Source organism: Molothrus ater, chromosome Z, assembly GCF_012460135.2.
Source record: "Molothrus ater isolate BHLD 08-10-18 breed brown headed cowbird chromosome Z, BPBGC_Mater_1.1, whole genome shotgun sequence".
Lineage (NCBI taxonomy): Eukaryota > Metazoa > Chordata > Aves > Passeriformes > Icteridae > Molothrus > Molothrus ater.
In genome coordinates this window covers 55371271-55389165 of record NC_050511.2, presented here as the reverse complement: position 1 = coordinate 55389165, position 17895 = coordinate 55371271, and the positions used below count along the sequence as shown (strand labels likewise).

The window sequence follows — 17895 nt, the reverse complement described above, 5'->3', positions numbered from 1 at the left end:
ATATTTACTTTCCAAGGAATAATTTCAGGGCTAGTTTTAGCTGTCATTGTGTCAATGACAGTTTTAGCTGTCATTCTTTTCATGTAGGTAGACATGCAGATAGATGTGTGCGTCTGCGTGCAACTGCATGTCTGCATGTGTTGCCTGAGATTCAGAAAGACAAGAGAACAGGAAGCAGCCACCTCTCTAACTGCTTAGAAACACTTTGTTTTCCTCTGTGTCGCCCAGTTCCCTCCACAGAGAGTTATTGTAGAACTCTTCAACTCAGCAGAGAAGTAACAGGCCCCAATACACTGGTCAACCCCCAAAGTTGAAGCTTTTCTGCCCTAAGTTTATAATGGGAATTTGCCTTCCTTTTAGGCCTTTATTACAGTCAGCTGGTTTACAGATTGTTTTCTCTAGAGTGTTTTTTAATCATTATTTTAGCAATTACTTAAAGACTGTTTGAAATGTCTTGCTTTGATCTAATTCAGGAAATAGAATCTTCTGCCAAGGGATTGACAGTAAGCACAGATTTAAACTTTCTCAAAATAATGTTATTAATTGGGGCATCTTCAAAACAGTCAAATCAGTAGTGGTGTACTGGTTAAAGCTATAAAGTTTTTTATTAGTTCACAGGGTTGCTGTGACCGGAATTCGCTTCTGGCTCTTACAATAAGTTTATGGCGGTACAGATTTTGCTTGAGGCTCATGTGAAACATAATATTTGGTCTTAATCCAAGTTAATGTGTTCCCCAGTCAGGATTTCCTCTAATGACTCATTCATACCCCTAATGAATTGAAAAGGATATGTGTAAATTGACATTGAACCTAAACTCCAAGGCTTTTGACTTTTTCTCTTATCTCTGGATTGGCACCATACAACATCTTTATATTCTAGTCACATTAAAAAAAAAACCAAACAAAAAAACAACTCTTTTTCCTTGTTTTTCTTGCCTAATGAGGTCACATCACAGAATGTGTGTCATATATAGAGGATGGGAGAAAACTGGAGTGTAATTCTGGACAGCCAACCCTATGTATTCCCAGTACAAAACAGTAGCCAAGTAATCCCACAAAGCTCTAATGCTGTAAGATAATGCAAAAACCGGTCGGGTTCAGCTGCTTTGTGGGATCTGCTTCTGTGCGTGCTCTCATCCTCTGAAGACTGCAAATTCACCCACCCCTTAAACAGGAGCATTCCCCTAGCAAGTGATCTGACTTCAGCATGGGAGGGAGAAGGAGCTACACCAGGGCAGTTAAGAAGCAGACATGTAATCCCTTGCTACAAATTCTGTCTTGCCTTGTGGCAACTTGCTAAGGTGGCCATATTCAAAGGTGGTCTTGGTACATAAAGCAGAGGAATAATGAAAGAAAAAAAAAGAGAAAGATTTATTATTATCTGTAATTTGTTGTGAGGTTCACACTTAGAAGCTTTCCAATTTGCCAAAATTAATTTTCAGAATGAAAATCTGTGACGTTAAATATTCACAAATTCAAAGCTGTGGGCTTGTATTACTGTCAAAATATCAGGGAAGTTTTAAGAAATCCTTTATAATCTGTCCAAAAAATTTTTGGAAGGGGGCTTGAAAACATACTGTAAATACACAGATGTTGTGGTAAGAAAACCTATAAGAATGGACAGCTTCCTATTTATATTGGGCAAAGTCAGAATCTCAAAACTCAAACAAGCTGAATGAGAAGATGAACAAAACATACATAATTTAACAGTGAAGCTAATGATATATTACAACAACATTGTTAGGAGTAAAGTAATCAAGATTAGATCACTTTCTGAAAAACATTCTCTAGTTCAACCAGGAATTGTGGGGCTTTATGCCAGAAATCATAGTAGCTGATTATGGTAATTGTCCCTGACCCTTTGATATAGTAATGCCATGTACTAGCTTTCCAACCATACAATGTTCAGTTCTTCTGCACAGCTGTGCCAAATGTGTGAGCAGGACCTTGGATGTCACATTGTGAAATTCTCTGTGTGATTTATCCAGCAGAATAGATCAAATAAATAAGCATTTAATAAAGTCCAGGCTTGAGTCTCCTCTCCGCCCACGATGCTGCCAACTAAATGGCCTCTTAAGATTGCAGAAAATACTTTCTGCCCAATCCCAGAAATAAAGCTATATGCACTGAAAGACCGTTTTGAACTAATTATTTTTGGTTTTGTAAGCCTCTCTCTTCTTATGGATGAGGAACCAATCTGCATTCTTTTCAAGGCAAACTCTTGCTTTCTGAATTCTGCTGATGTGAGATTGGCCCACTGTGGGCTAACAGATCAGGTTCAGGCATTACAAGCACTGAAAACAATGCAAAAACACAGCAGAAAAACAATTATTTTATTGCAGTCCTAGCTATGTAGTCTCAATTTTCCTTCAGATGTAGCAGTTCCATGAATCTCAGATGGTCAACTTACTCATCAGCATATGTGTGTATGTGTTTGTCATAATCAAGGTGAAGCAGTAAGTCATTACTTCCAACAGTCTATGAAATATTGTCATCATTTTCTCTGCCTAAGAGAATTGTGCCTATACCATTATTTGCTATATTCCTATATGCTTCTAAGAATTAAAATGGTTTTTCCAAATTGAGCAAAATATTTTATATATTTATGGCAGGGTAGACTGAAGGTGGGAAAAATTAAGAATGATGCTTTTAGAGAGTTAGATGCAAGGGTGACTTGATCCATGTCCTGTTTACATCCAATCAGAATCTGAAAGGTGAAGCTAGGAGCAATTCACCTGGTTTGGACTCCTTTGAAATCAGTAGATAAATTTTGTCATGCTCCAAAAACGCTCTTACTGATTCTCAAAGTTAAATGTGTTTTTAATATTTTTAATTTTTTTTTTAGAGAACTTCTAAGTGCCCTGATGACTGCCTTGAATGACTGTGAGTCATTGTGGTTCATAATTTGACTGAACTAAAGCTTGTTCTTTGTTATTTCAGGAGATACTGAATTACTCTTACACTGTAATTGCTAGGTTTTGCTAATATGATACTGTTGGTGATGTTCCTTGGTGGAGATACTATACATCAGCAGTCCTAGTTCACCATGTGCCTGTATGTATTCATTACATAAAGTCCCTAAGGTTACCCACTGTTAAGAGTTACCTGTTCAACACTGTACAATACTGATTAGCCTTTTCCAGCCTTAATGCTCGGGAAAAAATGGCAATATACTGTATGTTCCTGGGCTCATCTCTTCTAGGCTTCTGCTGCCTCCTTTCTGTTCCTGCCTACCTTTTGCTTCACAAGACTGCTGCACATACCCAGGAACAAATACAGAGACACTACCATTGGTCCTGCATAGGAATAGAAAAATCTCCTGCTGGAAATGTCTCCATGGGCTTTGTGCCTTAAGTATTATGTGGTTGTGTCTTCATGAGCAGTGTCACCAAGAACCAACTTTTAAGTCTCAAACTCATTTATTAGAAGAATTTCAAAAGTAATGGAAGGTTTTGTCTTGTGTTTATTAAAGTCAATGTATGTGATCACTGATGGATGCTGTGATTGCTGCTAACTGCCATGGGCCCTTGATGTGGGTCACAGATCAGTCTGTTCTCACGTGCATCCAGCCATACTCTGCAGCTGACACAAATACTGTCCCTGGCTTCACCGCGCCACTAAATGATCCTGCAGAGACATACTAGAAAAACAACAGGCAACATATTTTTTAATCACTTTACTCCATTTGGAATAGGATTATCAATGACAAGCATTTTACTGTTTCAGAAAATGTTTGTATCTGCACACACAGCAAGAAGAGAGCTAACATTCTGTGATTTTATTTTAGACAAAAAATAATGATGGGGCCGTATAGCTGGCAGTAAAAATCCATCCTGAAGTTCTTACAAGAACTGAAGCTTACAAGAACTGAAGTGTATCATTATTTAAGGATTTTAACAGTCATACAGTCTAATCAGCACTTCTTATTGAAATACTATTTTCAGCAATGATTTCAGAAGTACATACACAAACAGGGTTATCAGTACTAATTGAGACACTGATATATATACATATACTATATATGTATAATATATATACATATTCAAAGACACTTGGCAAGCTTTTATCTTAAAAATTGTATTTGCATATGAATGGTCTTTATAGATTCTAAATTAAAATAAGATTTTTTTTTTGTTTTGTTTTTTCATCAACACTGTCAGGCAGGTCATACTCCTATATAACATTGTATTCTGGAGCTGACATGCATTCCTTTCAAACCATTTAATTATACACAGCTGACCAACATTCCTGGATAAAACCACCTAATCAAGTGCATTACAAATACCCCAAATGGTTACTAATCTCCATATATGTACAAGTGTGAAATGTGCAGTATCCAAATATCCTTTTCCTAAAAGTGAATTACATAAAAGCAGAAGACCTGTCCAAAGAACTCCCTTCTCCATGTTCAATATGCCCAGGTGGTTAAGATACTATTGCACCACATAGTTGTCTTTGCACATAAGCACTAGAATCCATCACTGTAATTCATATTCAATTTGTTTTCTACATATCTTAAAATGTAGTTTAAAAGAAAGAAATATAACAGCTTTCCACTTCTGGGCAAGTATGTTAAATAAGCTGAAAATGCATAATGCTGCAGCTCAAGTAATGTATCATGGAGGGCTGTATTTCCTTTCATGTCCATGTTGCTGGGTTCAGATGACAAGCTTCTCAATGTTGTTAGTCTAATGACTTTGTCTCAGGACTAAGCAGAACTAAAAGGAGGGGAGGAGGGGAGTTTAGGCACTTTCACTAGAAATCCCTACAGGAAGAGCAGAGACCTACTTAGCTGGAGACTAGAGCATTTTCCCCGTTTCCAGAGACGGTCGTCCAGAGCAGCGCTACGTGCTGACTGATGTGGGCATGCTTGTGGCAGTGCTGAGCGTGCTCCGTGGGCAGTAGTTTTCCACAATGCCAAAAGAGCATAAATTCACTTAAATTTCCTGTATGCATCTCTCGGGCTTTTGCACTCCTCAGTCGTTCGAGCAAATGAAATTTAAGATGCTCTGTGTTTGAAAGGTAAAAGCACACAAAAGCAGTGGAAGGTGGAAAGGTATATAAAGGGATACACTTTAAGACACAGGATGGAAAATGTGCCTATGAAAAGTAAGGGGGAAACAAACCAGGCTAAATTGCAAAGAGAAAAACCCAGCCAAAGGGTTCACTTTTCTGCTCTCCTCGTGCTGCCACCGGATGCCCGGGTGGCAGGGCGCTACCCGGGCTAACCTGCTTCGTGCACCCACCACCCCTGCAGTGCCTGAGGGACAGCCGGCGGGTTTCTGCCCGGCTCATCAAGCACCTGCAGCGGCGGGGTGCAGAGGCACCTTTAGCAGCCCTGTCTGAGAAAACGCTGGTTTCTTGCCGAGGCAGGAGGGACCAGCTCGATGGGAAGGCGTGCAAGGATGCCACCGCCTCTGACCTCGTGAACCCGTGAACAAGAGTGAAGCAGCGAGGCTTTCCAGGTTTTAAAGCAGATTAAAAAAAAAATCCACCCCAACCCCACGGAGTTTTATTTTAAACAGATGCGAGCGGACTGAACTCGGCATTTTCAGGCTCGAGCTCTGCATTTCCATTATTTTTAGCGCAGCGGCGTACCACGCGCTTCGCACTGGTCACGCCGGAGCAGCGTTTTCAGACGCCGCAGGAACCCCGGGGCGGCGGAGCGGCAGCTCCGGGGCAGCTCCGCGGCCGTGGGCCGGGCCCGCCGCTCCCGCCGCCTCAGCGCGGGGTCCCGCGCAGCCCCCGCCCCGCGCCGCCGGTCACGTGGCAGCGCCCCCCGCATTGTGACGCAGCAGGGCCGGGCGGAGCCGCCCCCTCCCCTCGCTGCCTCCGTCCCTCGCTCCCTCCTTCCCTCTCCCTCTCCTCCTCCTCCTCCTCCCGCTTCTGCTGGCCGCTGCCCGGTGGCAGGGCAGGGGCGGAGGGCGGGGCGGCGGGAGCCGGGCCGCTGCCGGAGCGCTGCCTGCACCGGCGGGGAGTGGCGGGGGGCGGCAGCCGAGAGGCGGCACCTGGGTCCTGCCCCCGTCTCCATCACCCCGGCCGCCGTGGAACGGCCGCGGCCGAGCGGAGCGCAGGGGTGAGGTGAGCAGAGCGGAGCGGAGAGGAGCGAACGAGGGCTTTGTTGCCGCCGACAGCGCTGCCCCCGGAGCGGTGGGAGAGGGGGTGCGGAGCCGAACCCGGGGTGCCCCGCGGGTGGCGCTGGAGGCGCTTCCCCCGCCGAGGCGTCCCCGGGGGCGCGGAGCGGGGCTGCCGGGCGGCGGGCGGGAGCGGGGGGCGAGCCCCGGCCCCGGCCCCCGCCAGCCCGCCCCGGAGAAGTGCTTTCCGCATGAAATCAGGGCTGAACGCGGGGGGTTTCGCTGGGGCTGAGCACGTACGTGATGTCAGCCGCGCGAAGTGCCGCCGCGAAGCCCTGGTCGCGCAGTGACACTAGCCCCCGCCGCGGATCTGCCGCTGCTCTGCTCGGAGCCGGGCGTCCGGGCGGGCACCTCGCCGTCAGCACCCTCCTGTCCCGCCGGGCAAGCCGAAATCTGGAAGAAAATCAAGTAGGAGTTGCATGTTTGTAACTGTGGGGAAACAAATGCCAAGTTGTCTGGTAGAAACATGCTCCAAGGCTTATACTTGCTTGGGTCAGTCCAAAATCGTGTTTGTGCAGCAGCGGGGATCAAACCTTTTTCCTACCCGCATCAATGAGTGTTTTATGTGAGCAGATGTAGTTTATATAAAGAAGAGCTCGAGGATCAGGTTCCGATGGTACTGGATATATAAAGAAGATGGTTGGCTTAAAGCCACATCTCTTACAGCGATATTAATCAGTCACAACTGGTCCTCGGAAAGTCCCCTCACCCGAAAACCCAGGAAAAAACTGCTGGTGCCTGTGTTTTCCATGGAAAATCTTAGCATCTTAGCCTCCTTTTATACCTCAGCATTCCACCAGCAAAAGGAAGCTGAAAAAAATGTTAAAAAAATTCTGAAGCAAATCACTTGACTGTTGGACCCTTTTCTAGTATTTAATGGCTGAAGAAAGATATACAGTCATACCACTGGGAAATCAAAATAATTTTATATTTTGTGCAAGCAGCACTGATCCTGCAGCCAGAAATTACATTGAATGGTGTGCATGCATTTAGCCTTGTGTAACATGCTGTAGCAGACTTTTAATGGTGTCCTGCCCTTACTGAATTTAGGAGTTATGTGCACTGCATGTGCTTCCAGCAAGCCGTAAAAAGCATGACCTGTTGCCTTACTACCACCCATAAACATGAGATTCTTCACCCTAAAATCCTCTGCAGCTCACTCATGTGTGAGCTCATGGTTGGTGAACTTGGTAAACCACTTCAGTCTCCAGACTGCTAAGCCTGCAAATATGCCGTGTGGAATACGGGAGCCATATTTTGAAGATTTGGCAGGTAAGCTGAAAAACTGGTTCCGGGAGCAGGCTTGGGGGATTGCTCAAGAGGTAGTTCAGACACAATGAGAAGCACTTTTCATCTGAATGAAACAATTAGAATTTGACCTGTTCAGTAGTCAGAGACACTTGCCTCATCACTATAGGCAATCTGTGAAAAGGCCTGTAATGAAAAGGCTCCCTTTGTAAGGGGTATGTCGTATAAAGCTTGACTTGTGCAGACTGGCCATTTTGCTCAATACAGTCACTTACACTGTCTTAAACTGGCAGTTCACTTACTTTTCAGGTGTTCGTGATTTCTGGTCTGTGTCATTGATTCAGTGGGCTGCAGAAAGCACGTGTGTGACTTGCAGCTTGTAGAAAAAGTGAGTAAAAGAAAACTACATCAGAGTATTGGCCCAGTGTAGAGTTACCTCCAAATTCAAGGAGACTGGTTAAAAAAATCTCCTTCTTTTTTGAGCAAGCAGTCCAGTGCAGGCTACTCAAAATGCTTTTAAGTGTCATTTTGGAACAAGGAGCTGGATAGTCTTTTGGGTGAGGAAGTTCTGTAGAAGATAGTAGATTACATTAGCTAGAAGCTGCTTGTCTTAATATCTCATTCTGCAATGACAGCAACATGGAAAGTAAGTATGTCATGAGTTCTTTGGGGCCAGCTTCCAAGTTTACAAAGAGCTGCATGTAAAATTAGACTGCTTGGACAAGGTGACTGAAGGTACCCTTGAAGATTCAGTCCCTTCACGGAGTACTGTGAATCAGTGATAAGTCACTTTTTTCATAATCACAAAACCATGATCCCAAATATTAGGTATTTTGTAACTGTTTCTTGACTGGGCATCAACAGAGCTTGAAAAACGATGAAGTGTTCCTCTGCTTCCCAATTGTCTATTTTTCCTGGCAGCTGAAATCTGTTCCCATGTGGACTCCATAGGTGTAAGAAGTGTTCATCCCACGCACACCTGAGCTGGAATACCACCTGCATTGGCACAGCTCTCTTTCTCACAGTGTTCTTCCAGGATGTCTCAGACCTGTACCTAATTCCTCAGGCAGCTCTGTCCTTGGACACTTGTCTGATTAGAAGCAGGAAGGGGAAAGCATGACAGCCCCACTGCAGCTGCTCTAGCTTCTCTCCTCTGAGATGGAGACACACAAGTAGTGCTGCCTCCACGTGCCAGATATGCCAGCAAGAAAGGGGGAGCAGCCAGCCACAGGCAGCCCCTTGGGGTGGCTCATCTGTCACAGACAGCAGCACAAAAGTCGTGTTGGCAGTGGTGCAGGGATGATGGTCCTTGTGACATAGTTTGGTGTCCTGAAGTGGTGATGCTGCACACCTCATGAGCACAAAGACAGTAGTTCAGCAAGTTATGTGGGATGCAGCAAGTTATCTCCCTCATCTGGTGTTTAAATGCTTCAGCTGACTAGATAAGGTGTGTAGCAGAGCTTTATCTGCACCCTTGTCTGTCTCTGATTGTGTGCGAGAAGCTCCAGAGGCAATCCATGAATCATGCCTAAGGAGGCAGGGAACAATTATTTTTTATTTCAGTTTTAGAATAAACCTGCATCTCTTTTCAGGTAGATGTCACGAGGAGAATATTCTCATCCTTCCTTATGCAGCCATGATAATTAAAATTAATGCCAAGTAGAATAAAGAAAAGTTTCTATTTTTGTGCTAGTCTGTAAGTAATCTATTTGCCAGTGCTTTACTCTGTGTTGCTTAGCAAATACAGTTTTTTTTTACAGTTGAAATCTATATGATCACTGTCAAAATGAAAAATATGTTAGAAAAAGTTGAGAAACATTGGATTGTGGAAGGGCAAATAGTAATTCTTTTCAGCTCTTGTCTGAATAGTACCATAACTAAACTAAACTGAAGGAGATGGTGCTTAGATAATTGGCAAGAGGACTTGGAGTAGTGTTGTGTCTGAGCTCCCTATTTTTCTGGCAGATCTGTTGTTTCTCAAGGGAGGTAGAAAAGATAGGCTTACATGAAGCAGGTGCATAGTAAACACAAGGGAATTTCTCTTTAAATGCAAATGTGGTTCTACAATAGATTTATATGCACAGTGGAACCATTGGAAACAAGAAGATAGAACATATGCATCAGATACTTTATTGATTTAAGTCCCTAAGAGAGTTCTAAACTGAGGGGGAGAAATAATTAATTAATTTTTGTGGTAGAAATATTGTCTACTATTTACCTGTCTAAAGTAGAACTGTGATTTCATCTTCTACAATAAAGCAGCAAGTGATTCAGAGGTCTGAAGGTCTTAGAGTTATCAAAGAAAAGTACAGTTCAGCCGCCACAATTTGGCAATTGGGGAAATCCTTCATTAGGTGTGTTCTCTTGTGTGTTAAGGAGTGTTTACAAAAGCTTATTTTGAATACGAATATGGCTGATTTGCACTTCATGAAGAATTACGAAGCAGCACTTGAAAGTGTATTTTTTCTGGTTAAAACATAGCATTGGGTTTGTGAGATTTGTTGTAATCATTTCCTTTTTGGTTTAATTTCCTCCTCAGTTCTTGTTTGCAGTCAGACTGCTGGCATTATTTTTGTTTATACCAGATAAAAAAGCATTGTCTAACTTATCTTTTAAACTCAATACAGTGTACTACATGACCACTTTTATATATAAATCCTCCCCCTTCTTCCCCCTTCTGTTTTATTGTTACTGAATCAATCTGGAGCTTTCCTTTTAAAATGAAATTCTAATCAGGAACTTAGCACTTCCCTTCAACCCCCCCTATTTTAACCAACTTGTTTACATCTGTGACTAAAAATCAGGCTGTGCTGCATTAGCTTTCTTGGAGCAGGCTGCCCAGAGAGGTTGGGAAGTCTCCTTCCTGGACCAGCCTGGACATGATCCTGTGCAGCCTGCTGTGCGTGAGCCTGCTTTATCAGGGGATTGGATTCAATGATCTCCAGAGTTCTCTTCCAACCCCTGCCATTCCGTGAATCTGATGTGCATGACAGGGGCATGCATGAGATTGTGATTTGGAGCTGTGGATCTCTGTGGGTTATTCATCCATGTAGTTCTTTTGCAGGATCTTGCCATACTGACTGGCCTCTTTTTCTTATAGAATTAGGAAATACCTTTAACTGCTTATATGTGCATGTACATTCCTCATGTTCTCTTTAACTAAAATTCAGATGCAAATATTCTGCCTTTTGTATGCTATGCTGTCAGTTCCAGTTGAGTCACAGTAGTAAATTTATGAAGATCCCATGAGCTGCTTTTGTATGGGCTCAAGGTTTTGAATATTGAAGTTGTCAGCCTGTTGAGACACTTATTTGAATATATGTAAAAGCTGTCTCCAAGATGCTTTTAAAAGCAAACAAAAAAAAAAAAGGGCCAAACAAAATGGAGCAAAATATATCTTGGAAATATACTGCACACAGAAGCAGAAGAGTGCTGGTAAGGTAAATGAGCTGTGTCATTTTCCCTGACCCACATTCTACTGTGCTAAGTATAAGTGTACTCATTTCTCCTCTTGTTACATGGAAAGAGTCTTCAGTTATGTGTCCAAATTATGTTAATGTCTAGGATATTACCATTTTGCAAACTCATATGCTGAGGTCTGGATAAAGCACAATATTTGTGGTTGTTGCTAGGACATGGCCAAAAATTTACCTTGAGTTACAGAATGGAATCACCAGGAAAGTGAGTTACACTTACATCATTAATTATTTGCTTCTCATTAACATTGAAACTCTGACAGGTTTGGTGCTGTGACCACTTCCCTGGGTAAAGAACCTTCACCCTCTGTGTGAAGAACTTTTTCCTAATATCCAGTCTAAACTTCCCCTAACACAACTTCAAGCCATTTCCTTGGGCCCTGTCAGTGAGTAGAGATCAGTGCCTGCCCCTCCTCTTCCCCTCACAAGGAAGCTGTAACCGCAGTGGGGTCTCCCCTCAGTCTCCTCTTCTCCAGCCTGAACAGACCAAGGGACCTCAGCCACTCCTCACACAGCTTCACCCCAAGGCCCTTCACCATCCTCGTGGCCCTCCTTTGGACACTCTCTAACAGCTCAGTGTCTTTTTTGTGTTGTGACACCCAAAATTGCCCCCAGTACTTGAGGTGAGGCTGTCCCAGAGCAGAGCAGAGAAGGACAATCCCCTCCCTTGCCTGGCTGGTGATGCTTGCCTGATGCACCCCAGGATGTGGGCTGTTGCACTTTTGTTGACAAGAACTGGGAGCAGTTCTTAAAAATTCACATTTATAAGGCAGAGGAATTCTTCCATGTGCTTGATGCACCCCAGGATATGGTTGGGCCTTTTGACTGCTAAAGCATACTGTTGACTCATTGTCAACTTGCTCTTGATCCAAACCACCAGATCCTCTTCCATGGGACCTTTAATTCTTTCTCCAGCCTCTCAGTCTGTCCTTACAGCCAGGAGTGCCCTGTCCCAGGTGCAGAACATGGCTCTTGCCCTTGTTATGCTTCATATGGATGGTGTTTGCCCAGCCTTAAAATTTGTCAAGGTGTCTGCAGTGCATCTCTTCAATGGAGTCAGTAGATTCTCCCAGTTTAGTGGAATCTGCTGGAATGGCGCTGCCTGGTGACTGGAGGTTTTGCTGTCTTTGAGTGCTGAGATGCTCAGGTCTAGAAAACTAATTGCAGCACAACTGTGCATGTGCTCAGGGTTTCCACAAAGAGACAGGCAGCAGAATGTTTATCCCTGCACCCAAAACTTTATGTATTTTACTAGCTTGCTTCTTCCCATGGTAAATTGGCTTGTATGTAATCCCTGCTGCTGTGATCCAATTCCTCCCAGGTCTTTAATTGTCTGAGTCAACATTAGCTCTTGTGTGTCTTTATACTCTCCCAGTAAGGCAGCAAAATATGCAGAAAAACTGCATTCCTTCTTAACTTCTGGTTGTGATTTAGTGAAATGCACACGAAATCTCCTCAGAGTGAATCATTCACTGTGCAGTCAGTTTAAGAACACGCGTGGATCCCTTTGGTCACTTGCTGGACAAAAGATAGTAAGCCATCCTTGAGAGGATGTCATGATTTGTTTTTTGTATCCAGTGGAGGCTAGAGCCAGTGGAATAGTTGTAGTGTTGCTGCCATGCAGTGAACTGCTGTTGGAGGAGAGGAGTTCCTGAATTTGAAGGATCTTATTAGCTCTGGGTTTCTGCATCACAGTAAGTTCTGCCCTTGTTGGCAGCACTAATAGATAAAGGTATTAGTGTCTTGATGTTCTTCTGAAATTACTGTCCTTGAATCAGTAGGTAGCTAATGTGCCTGCTTGGGTTAAGGGTTCAGAACCCAGCGCTGGCACTGCTTTGGAATGGAGAGGAAAGAGTGCTGTTTACATGTCACAAGGTTTCTGCCAGCTGCCTGTAGAGTGTATGGTGTCTCTTCTGTAGACAGTAAAGCTGGGTGAATTGCTGTCCTTGAAGGTTCAGGTTAATCTGGCATGACTCTGTAAATCCCCACAGGAGAGGCCAACCAACACATGGTAAGGAGTATTAAGGGAAGTTCTCCACAATTCCAGCTAACGGAATTTAGCAAAATGGACACTCTCTCCAGCATATGTTCCTCATCAGGTCCCATATGCTTTACAGTATGCTTCCAGGCTTTTCTTTTTGCAAATGCAGTTTTTAGATTAATTTATCTACAGTAGCACTGTTTCTGGACGTGTCTACACTGCAATCGAGTAGTGTGACTGCAGGACAGTTCTGTAATTGCTTTGATCAGTATGTGATGTGAAGACATGCCAGCCTAGACTTAAGAGAGGGCTTTCCAAGCCTTCTGGACAGATTATTAAACCATGCTGAAGTCTGCTTTCATCTGTCTCCACTGCTATTTTTAACTGTCCTCTCTGGATTTGCACTCTTGTGGATATGCCTACACGTGCTGACATAAACTCAGGACTGCCTGCCCACTTCATGCCTCCTGCAGCATCGCTGGAGGATGCTCTGCATCTCGGTGTGTATCCCTTATTCTTTGTACTGAGACAGTCTGGTTTTCTATAGAGTTTAACTGACTGTCTCACTATTTAATTCCCCTCTGTAAGGAATTATAGAAAGGGCAGAAGAGTGTCAGAGAGACTTCTGGCAAATTTCCACTCCAAAAGTTAATTTTATAGTCCCTATTCCAGATTTGATTGTTAAGTTCAGCCTTAAAGAACCATCATATCCAGGCCATACATTTTTGCAAGTGTTAAAATCCAAATGAGACCAGGTTAAAGGAGCTATGTTAGAAAGTGAGCATTTTAAAATGTTCTGTATCAAAACATTGAATCTAGAGCACAATTATGGAGGGAAAAAAAAAGTGGAATTAAATAAATGATAAGAAATATCGGCAATAACAGTAAGGTCACTATAATATATAAAACACAATCCAACTCTGTTAAAAGGATTTGGAATTTTTTTTAAGAGAAGGACTGTATGTTTTTTCAACATTTCAAGGAAGATCCTTGCACTGCTAGGAATTTCTTGTTTTGGTTTGTGAGGATTTTATTGTTGGCTGGGGATTTTTTTTTTTTTTTTAATTTATGTAGTGAGGGTTATTTTTGGTTTGTCAGATTAATTGTTAAGTTACTCCATCTGCTTGAAAATGAAATCAGTGAACCTTCTTATGAAGGTACTATATTGTATGAGTAAAGTTTGACAACAGGTATAGTCGTACATCAGATTTTAGTAATTTTTTAATGCAGAAATTGATTTTCTTTCTGCATTAAGAACCAATCAACCAACCAACCAACCAACCAAAAAAAACCCCAAAAACCTGATCTGTATCTAAGGATATAGTCTGAAAACATCTGTCAAGTGTCTAATTCTTGCACTGTGCACTTTCCGTGCTATTTAACAAAGATAAGGGAGAAAATATGGCTTAAAAATTAGATCATAAAAGAATTAGTTAGTGCAATTTTTTTTCATGCCAAAAAAAATATTTCATATAAAATCAGTACTGTCAGACAAAGAGGAATACAAAATAGACTCTCGTTTGTTACTGTGACATGAGATATGCTGTAGAGGAGTAAGGTGAAACTGAGCTTTTCAGCCTGGTAGAATGCTACAGCCTACATGTCTGCCAAGAAAATATTTAGTTCCTAGATAAATGGTTAAACTGAAATAAATAAAATGTTCTTTTATCTTTCATCAAACAGTTCTTTAAAAGAAGTGTTTCTTACTCCTGTCCTTGACACCTTTCTAAGGGAAGAAGAACAGCCTTAGTTCACTGGATGCTGCACAAGAATGCAAGCTAAGCCTGGTTTCTGCCTCATGTGGTCTTGAATAAATTATCTGATTCTTTTCACTTATGAGAAGAAAATATAGTAGAGAACTTCAAATTGACAGTAGCAACATCTTTTTGTAATATGGCAATCGAACAGTGCCTAATATTTTTGTTATGAAAAGAATAATTCTTTATGTTAAACAGCTCCAGCACCTTCAAGCTCTGAGGTTCAGAGTGTGGGACAGAGAATGGGACATGCATCACTTCTCTGGACAACCCATTCCAGTGCCTCATCAGTCCCCCAAATTAGGATTTGTTCCTAATACCCAAACTAAACTGGCTGTTTTTTAGTTTGAAACTATTGCCTCTGGTTTTATTTCCACAAATCATGGTATAAAATGCCTCTCCAACTTTGCTGTAGGCCTTCTTCAATGAGGTTTCCTCAGAGCCTTCTCCAAGCTGAACCATCCCAATTCTCTCAGGAGACATGTTCTACCCCTTTTATCATCTTCATGGCCCCCTTCTGGGCTTGATACAGAAGGTCCATGTCCTTCCTGTGGTGGGACCCCAGAGCTGGACACTGCAATAGGGTCTCACCAGAGCAGAGCAGAGGGGCAGAATCCCCTCCCTCACCCTGCTGCCCACCCTGCTTTGGTTGCAGCCCAGGACACGTCTGGCTTTGTGGGCTGTGAGTGCCCATGGCTGGGTCATGTCCAGCCTCTCACCTACCAGCACCCTCAAGTCCTTCTCCTTGGGGCTGCTTTCAATCCCTTCATTCTCCAGCCTGGATGGATACTGGGAATTGCCCCAATCCAGGTGTAGCACCTTGTGCTTGATCTTGTTGGACCTCATCTCGAGCCCGTGTGCCCTCATCTTGAGCCTGTCCAGCTCCCTTTGGATGACACCCCACCCTTCAGGAGTGTCAGCTGCGCTGTCAGCTTGATGTCATCCTCAGCATTGCTGAGGAAACAGTTTGTCACGGTGGCCAAGAGCTGGCACAGGTTTCTCAGAGGTGGTGGAGTCTCTCTCCATCCTTGGAGATACACGACAGCCACATGGATGCCGTCCTGGGCAGCAGGCTCTAGCTGAGGCATGGGCAAGGGGTTGGACTGGATGATCTCCAGAACTCCTTTCCATCCTCATCTGTTTTGTGGTTCTGTGAAGCACTGTGAAAAGAAGAAACATTGTTATCATTAATACACAGGCTATTCCCTGTAGCCTTGTGTGTATCTGGCTCAGTGATGCTGGCTTTGCACGCAGCTAAGCACAACCCAAAATATGGCATGGCTGTAGCCAGGAAAGATGTGTGCTTTCTTATTTAGGTTCCATTTATTGAGCCTTTTGGTGTCGGGTATATGGGGTAAGTGAACTGCAGTGAGAGCCACCTCCCACTTCTGGCAGGGATCAGTACAGTTTGGGGATGTGGACAGATACACAGGAACACCTGTGTGCTCCCCTGCATCTTTCTGGCCTTTCTGCTGTGGTTTTTTGTGGCTTCCTGTAAGCCCCTTTGTTTCCAGCCTCTGGATAATAATGCTTTCTATCCTGTAATACTGGAAGACTGTGAATGAATTGAAGAGTTTGTGAAACACTTGGGCATTATTGATGAGTAACTATAAAAAAAGCTACAAGGATATCTTCTGCTTGCTATAGGGCTATGGCCGTCTAAAATTTTAAATAAATTTAGACTAGTTAAATGCTGGATGGGGGAACACAGGAAATGAAAATGCACACCTGATATTTCTGAGTAGTTCGGGTGTGCTCTGTGTAAGGCAGATCACCTTTTGCAAAGCATTGAAGTGGGATCCTTCAGTTAGTCCCTGCATCAAAATCAGTACAAGCAAGAAATGTGCTCATGCCTAAATTTTGTAACATTGTGGGGTTTGATGTAGTGAGTTAGTGAGGTTCATTTCTTTAACAAAGTTTCATTTTTTTTAAATGAAGGGTTTTAGGAATCTCTGAAGATACTACAAAATTTCAGTTTAAAATAATAGTACTACTTCTAATTGGCATTTCTGCCCCCTCATCCCGCAATTTATTACAGTACTAATAGCTGCACAGCTGAACACTAGTGCTGGTTGTATCTGCTGCCCATAACATTTTAAACAAATAATATTGGACAGCAGTATTCCACATAGAATAGCATTATATAGCTGCAGAGCTGCAGTTGCAGTCTATTTCTCAAATGAGAAAATAATGACAGTTTCAGAAGACAGCATTCTGGTTTCAGGGGCATAGATGTCTCTCGGGAATAATTTAGTTGTTTTTCATTGAATATTCCAATTTCCACCAAGCTATAATGGAAATAAAATGTTCATTTTTGACGGTGCTTAAATTTACAGTAGTTTGCACTGTTTAATTTTTAAGAAGTTTTGCAAACAACATCATAGTCTATGTCTATGGAATAAAGTATGAAAAACTCTACAGTTTCTCTATTGTCCTAATTTTAATTTTATCAAAATGAAAATATTTGCATAGATGTTAGTGGTCAAGTGTCATTTCTAAGTCAGAGGAAAGTTGATGTTCATAGTAGAAATGATAATATTTTTTTTAAATTATTTTCAATGCTTTTTTGCTTTAAAAGTAAATATAGTAAAAGTAAAACCTACAATACGTGCATATAGTACTTGTCAAATTTATTTTATTCATCATGTAGTGTAAAATGAAAGTGGGCTGGTCTGAGTGACAAGGAGTGTGAGTTCTGAGTTTTTTCAGTTCAAAGTTTGTTTTTTTGAGTATGAGGTTTGGTTCTTTTGGTCCATGGGCACCATGTGCACCGATATATGCGCTGTGTGACATGCCCTGTGTAAGGCTGGCTCACATCCCAAATTGAAGTGTAATGCTGGTTACCCACTGCTGCCCCTCAGCCCTGACTGCTAATGGAATTCACCTTGTGTCAATGGAAAATTCAGCTTTGGAATTTGGAGTGTCAGAATTTGCTAGAGTGTAGCTCTTACATATTCTAGCCAGTTTCAGGGCATAAAGGATAGGATAGCGGAATTGACAGCCCAAAAATAAAAAAGGGGAAAATAAAAAAGGGTGTAGTTGGAAGACTGGAACCACAGGAAAGTGGTTGCAGAGAAAACAGGCCTCCCACAAGAGAGCAGGACAGTGCAGAGGCTTCACACAAATGGTGGATACACTTGGCATATTCTGACCCTTGAAGCAGAGAATCTACTTACGTAGGAGTTTTCTCTTGACTTTATAATTAAAGCTCACTTGAAGCAAAAAATCATCATGGGACTGAATGCAGGATTTTAGCAGGGAAATGTAAATGAGGCAAGTTCTAAATTTCTAACTTCAAG

General features: G+C 42.6%; 1 protein-coding gene across 5 annotated transcripts in view; it reads left to right on the top strand.

Annotated features, from left to right (window-relative positions):
- The first annotated feature begins 5932 nt into the window (after nt 1–5932).
- The window catches only part of SNCAIP (synuclein alpha interacting protein), an 88182-nt gene continuing 76219 nt past the window's right edge, over nt 5933–17895 (top strand). For 2 of the 5 annotated variants that reach the window (XM_036403275.2, XM_036403270.2), the window contains exon 1: nt 5933–6081. The gene's annotated coding sequence lies outside the window, so the exon portion shown is untranslated. Of the gene's footprint in view, nt 6082–6427; nt 6543–6571; nt 7407–17895 lie in introns of those variants that run through there. The other 3 variants (XM_036403272.2, XM_036403274.2, XM_036403271.2) reach the window with 3 other exon arrangements.